The sequence below is a fragment of the Conger conger genome, chromosome 5 (genome assembly GCF_963514075.1).
Source record: "Conger conger chromosome 5, fConCon1.1, whole genome shotgun sequence".
NCBI lineage: Eukaryota > Metazoa > Chordata > Actinopteri > Anguilliformes > Congridae > Conger > Conger conger.
In genome coordinates, this window is record NC_083764.1 from 52,422,729 (window position 1) to 52,428,565 (window position 5,837).

Sequence of the window (5,837 nt, forward strand, 5' to 3'; positions counted from 1 at the left end):
ACCACATTGTTCTTCAGTCTTTGCACCTTTATAGAAAGGTTTACAGGATCCACTTCCAGCAGGATCTTCTGAAATACCTCGAAAATGTATTTGGGTTTTGGTGTATTTCAGGTTGAAGGCATACCAGGTCAGTGAAACCAGGTAGCAGCAGGCTCTGCTGAGATCCCCAAGATGGCCGAGTACAGTAGAACCTTCAATAACGACCCCTACATCGTTGACTAGTCCACCTTCCTTCTTCACCAGGTACATAGCCATCACCTCTGGCACCAGCTCTTCCATGTTGACAGCTGAATCACCGGCATCCTGCAGACATTGTAAAGGCAATTGGTTATAGCAGGATGGCAGGCGTTAATGAAATAACTTAATGAACGTTAATGAAATAACTAAATAAGGAAAACTAGATAATTGAAATAACAAGACCAGGCAAGCCTGGTTGTGGCTGATGGGCTAGGTGGTGGTGGAGTGGAGAGGGTTGGTAGTGGTGGAGGGGGTTGTTGCTGTTAGTGGGGGAGTGGAGAGGGTTGGTAGTGGTGGAGGGGGTTGTTGTTGTTAGTGGTGGAGTGGAGGGGGTTGGTGGTGGTGGTGGAGGGGGGTGGTGGTGGTGGTGGAGGGGGGTGGTGGTGGAGGTGGGGGTTGGTGGTGGTGGTGGAGGGGGGTGGTGGTGGAGGTGGGGGTTGGTGGTGGTGGTGGAGGGAGGTGGTGGAGGTGGGAATTGGTAGTGGTGGTGGAGGGGGGTGGTGGTGGAGGTGGGGGTTGGTAGTGGTGGGGGTTGGTGGTGGTGGTGGAGGGGGGTGGTGGTGGAGGTGGGGGTTGGTGGTGGTGGTGGAGGGGGGTGGTGGTGGAGGTGGGGGTTGGTGGTGGTGGTGGAGGGGGGTGGTGGTGGAGGTGGGGGTTGGTGGTGGTGGTGGAGGTGTTGCTCCAGTGAGATGGTACAGCGCTATGTTATAGTGCTGTAATGTCAAACTCTAGTGGTAGAAACCTTGTGTACTTGAATATGACTATGACTGATAAGTGTAAAATATGTGCAACATTGCTCAAGGGGAAAAGCCCCACGAATCCCAGTCCATTGGAAAAGCCTGCAAAAGAAGCTCACCTCAAAGTCCTTGATCAAGGCACTCGCATCTTCACCCAGGTGATCAATGAGACATTGGATGACAACTTCTCTGGTTTGCTGAATGGAAGTTCCACTATATCAGGAGAAAGGAGAAAATGTATTTTAACAGCTGACAAGATGCACTACTCACTCTCCTTCAGTGCACATTCTGGCCGTTTTACTTTCAATATCACAACAGGTTGGACTACACTGAAGAAATGAAGAATTAAATAGTTGGTAAAACATTGCAAAATATTGGGCAGAAGGGGGAAGATGAGGAACGGTGGAAAGCAAACACTTGAGATACAGGGCCACAGGGCTTCAGACAGGTAAGTACTAGGATTCGCGTGGATTTCTCTCTACAGGTAAGCGTGACAGGCAAGTATAAAGGGAGTTGGGTTTATCTAGAATACGCATTTTCCCAACAGGGAAGTATAAAGGTATTAATATTAGGTTCAGCGTAGAGGTAAGCATTACTGTATATTTTTCACCACAGAGCATTTCTATGAAGTCTCCAGAACATCATACTAAAAATCCTAAGAAATCCATCCATCCATCCATCCACCCATCCATCCATTATCTGATCCCGCTTATCCTGAACAGGGTCGCAGGGGGCTGGAGCCTATTCCAGCATACATTGGGCGAAAGGCAGGAATATCAGAGGGCACACACTCCATTCACTCACACACTCATACCCACGGGCAATTTAGACTCTCCAATCAGCCAAACCTGCATGTCTTTGGACTGTCGGAGAAAACCGGAGTACCCGGAGGAAACCCACGCAAACACGGGGAGAACATGCAAACTCCACACAGAGAGGCCCCGACTGACCGGATTCGAACACAGGACCTCCTTGCTGTGAGGCGGCAGTGCTACCCACTGCACCATCCGTGCCGGCACCCTAAGAAATCCTACTTGCGGAAATGTCTAATTTGCATAAATCCAAGATGGCTGCCAATTATCAACAAAATGCATAAAATAAATGGTGGGTCAAGTTTTCATCCGTTTGAGTTTTCCATTGACTTCTAGATCAATCAGCTGCATGTGACAGCATTTTCTTGAATTTTTTCCAAAGTGGGGTAGTGAGTTCGAAAGGTTTGGAAACCCCTGAGATGTACATATGCTGCAGACACTTAAAAGCCATCACTGTTGAATGTAATTGTGGGGTGTGTGTGTGTGTGTGTCTTTCACCTGGATGAGCATCTTCCCTAAGGAGACAAAGGATTGAGCTCTGTAAGGAAGAGGCAGCCAATGAAGTAGTCACCCTGGTCCTTCCTGAAGAACTGACACATGAAAGACAACACTTCAGACAATACACACAAAACACATGTGAACGCACACACACATAGGCACACACACATGCTCACACAGGCACACACCCAAACCATAATCAGGCATGTGATTGGCAAAGGACAAAAAAGCAGATAAAATATACAGAGTGCAGAGCATGCAAGGACATGCAAGTATATTTAATAATACTATCATCTTATACGGCCAACTATGTGCACATGCATGAGTGTGTTTTTAAAAATAGTTTATATATGCACTAGCCTAGACCTACTTTATCATAGTGACAGCTCTCTGTAGTAGTTCTGGTGGCTAGACTTTCATTTCATGCTGCGTTTAATTCTTGTTATATAATTTCTCTTAGACCTGATGACATCAAGACAGGACCCTCCACTTCAAGTGGACAGCCCTTTATTACTCCACCATCAGTGAGGTAGGCTATTTATCAGTCACTGTAAAAGAGCTTCAGAGTTCCTGCGCAGACGGGAGAATCTAGCAGAAGAACAACCATCTCTTCAGCTCTCCATCAATCTATGGCTAGACTGAAGCCAAAGCCCACCTGAGCGGCCAACAACAACTAGTCAGACTCCTTTGATCAGAGTGGTATATGAAACATCGCATCGCTGGAGCATCGTAAGAGTCATGACTTCAGGACCCCGGGCTCTGGACTGCATGGGGTGCTACAGAGATGGTAGACCTTCTGTCAGGTTCTCCCCATTACTGCACAGGAACACTGAAGCTATGTAAGAGTGACCATTGAGTAGCCTATACCTCACTGAGGGTATAGCAGAACAGGGCTGTCCTAAGAGAAATTATATAACACAAGATAGACACAGTGAAGTCTAGCCAATCAGGTCAGAAAAGCAGGAAGTCCTGTTTAATCAGGAAAAATCACATCCCTGATATTGATAGACATACACATTATCAGGGACGAGAAACATTTTATTTCAAACTAGTACATGAAATGACATATAATGTAATATTTTAGCACTGCTTACACGAATTTGGTTTAGCTGACTCACATTTGCTAGCTCGCTGCACTGAGTGAGCCCCAGATCAGGCTATAGCTAGCTAACGTTAGACAAACAAATGGTTTTATTACGCCGTGTACGCAGGCTGCATGATTGCATTACGTTACACCGGAAGTTCAATCATTTAAAATGGAAGGTTGCAAGACGCTGCATCATTGCGTTGCAGAACCAGCGCATTGCCTTTCTTTCGTGTTCTGCATGAGTTCGATTTTTTCCAACGTTCGCCGTAAAAATGTATGCGTCCATTGAAGTTGTGAACCACCGAAGACAACTACTTCAGTAGCTTTCAGACATTAGACTAGGCTATTTCAGGCATACTCCAGCCTAACATTACACATAACCATATCCCCTGTTCATTGCGGACATACACACAGAGATATAGACAGCTAGCTACATATTTTGTTAATGTATTGTGAAACACGTAATTTATTTTAGGTAGAACTGGACGCTGGCTACTAGCTAGATAACGTTAGCTAGCTACCGTAACGTCAGTTAGATAACGTTAGCTAGCGAGCTAGCATAGAACCCTCCCTAGTCGGACGTATATGGTTAGAAAGCACCGCTTTTCTTTCGGGAACCGTTTTTTTCGGCACGGGAAGTGAGTGGGACATGTCCCCCGCGTAGCCCACATCCAGAGTGTTAGTTGCAACTAGTAGCTACTAGTTGAGTTAGCCTGTGTCATGTTGTAGGCGCATGCTCTTGCTAGCATTTGCAAATAGAACAGGCCAAGCATGAACAGTAACGTTAACAACCACTCTCATGACTATTCAATTCTAGGCTATTAAGCCTGGCCAACGTTATTCCAATCAAACGTACACAAATTAGAGACCCAAAATCATAACACAAGATACATTAGGGATGGATAAATGAAGTATGGGGGGTAAAAATAATGACGAAGGGCTGACGATAACGACACATACCTCTTCCCGCCAACACAAGAAGAGGAGGAGAGCTAAAAGTTATTATGGGCGACTGACAGGAAGTGGGGTCACAAACGGTGAGGGGCGACATATACTGATGAGTAGGGCGGCCTGTGGCGTAGTGGTTAAGGTAAATCACTGGGACAGGTCTGTGGTTCTAATCCTGGTGTAGCCACAATGAGATCCACACAGCCGTTGGGCCCGTGAGCAAGGCCCTTAACCCTGCATTGCTCCAGATTATCTCCTGCTTAGTCTAATCAACTGTACGTCGCTCTGGATAAGAGCAACTGCCAAATGTAAATAATGTAATGAGTATATAAAATAAAATAATAATTAGATGATTTTGTGTACTTATATCCCTTGTGGCAATTTACAAACATCATTTTTAACAATACTACATATGTGCAACTATAGTAAGTAACTATATTCAAAGAATATAGTTACTTAAGAATATGATATAAGCATAATAAGATATAACCTTTCTATTGCATTATATATGATACAGTGCTGTCTTAAAACAATGTTGAATTCATTATATGAAGTCAATCAACTCATGATTATGTTATATAGAAAATACTGTATATATTCTGTGAAACAGTTGAAATTGTATTAAGTTTGTGTATTTTAGAGTTAGTTATAGAAAGCATTGGAGGACCTACTACAGTCAATCTGGAGCCAGCCACAGATATTTTTTAAAATACTGTATCTTCTGCTGTTTTTTTGCAATTGAGAAAAATCTGTGCAATTTTTGTGTAAACTTTATTTAAACAGAGCAATTACTTTTGGTCCCCTAAAAGCGACAGCGGTATATATAGAAAGGGATGTAATTTTAACACTGATTATTTAACCTCATATCCATTGTTTCATTTCAAATCCAATGTGCTGTAGTACAGAGCCAAATGAACAGGAACAGGGCACTCAATCTGCAACCAAACCATCAGGTCTTTCAATTTATCCAGAACACATTTTTTTCATCTTTAATAGTTTATCTCATTCAGAAACTGACCTTCACAGGGCAAAGTGCCCCTTTTCACAGTGTGGCATTGGTACTACTGGCCCAGCAACACCACTTCTAGAAGCAATTCAAGTTTTCTCAGGTCTCCCATCCAAGTACTTCTAGACAAGCTCAGCCCTGCTTAGCTTCAACTACCAAGCAGGAGAAAATCACAGGGTTATATGGCTGCTGGCATCGTCTCTCCTGAAACAAACACAAGTTAAAAGCAGTGACTCACTGCTACCAATGCTGCCTGGGCCCCATGGTTCAATGTCACTGACATGACTTGTTCTAGGCGGGGCTCAGATTTGACTCCAAAATGACCAGGTGACAGGGTGCAGTGAGTGAGAGTGTGTAATTGTATGATGCCGAGAGAATTACTTTGCTACTTTGGGGTGATGTGTTCATATGCATGCTTGTATACAAAAAATGGTAAACCGTTTTCCTTTTTCCATCCTGAATTTTGTGAAAGAACAAAGAATGTAATTGTATGAAAAGTCATACTTAAAGGT

The 5,837-nt window shown here is 44.0% G+C and overlaps 1 long non-coding RNA gene across 2 annotated transcripts; it reads right to left on the reverse strand.

Annotated features, from left to right (window-relative positions):
• On the reverse strand, positions 1–4,378 carry LOC133128072 (uncharacterized). 2 transcript variants are annotated; one of them, XR_009708716.1, is made up of 3 exons: positions 4,332–4,378; positions 1,094–1,187; positions 1–303 (listed from the first exon to the last, which is right to left on the reverse strand). It is a non-coding gene; the product is annotated as an uncharacterized LOC133128072 (long non-coding RNA). The 2 variants fall into 2 exon arrangements; XR_009708715.1 differs by lacking the exon at positions 4,332–4,378 and adding an exon at positions 2,285–2,378.
• Positions 4,379–5,837: the final 1,459 nt, after the last annotated feature.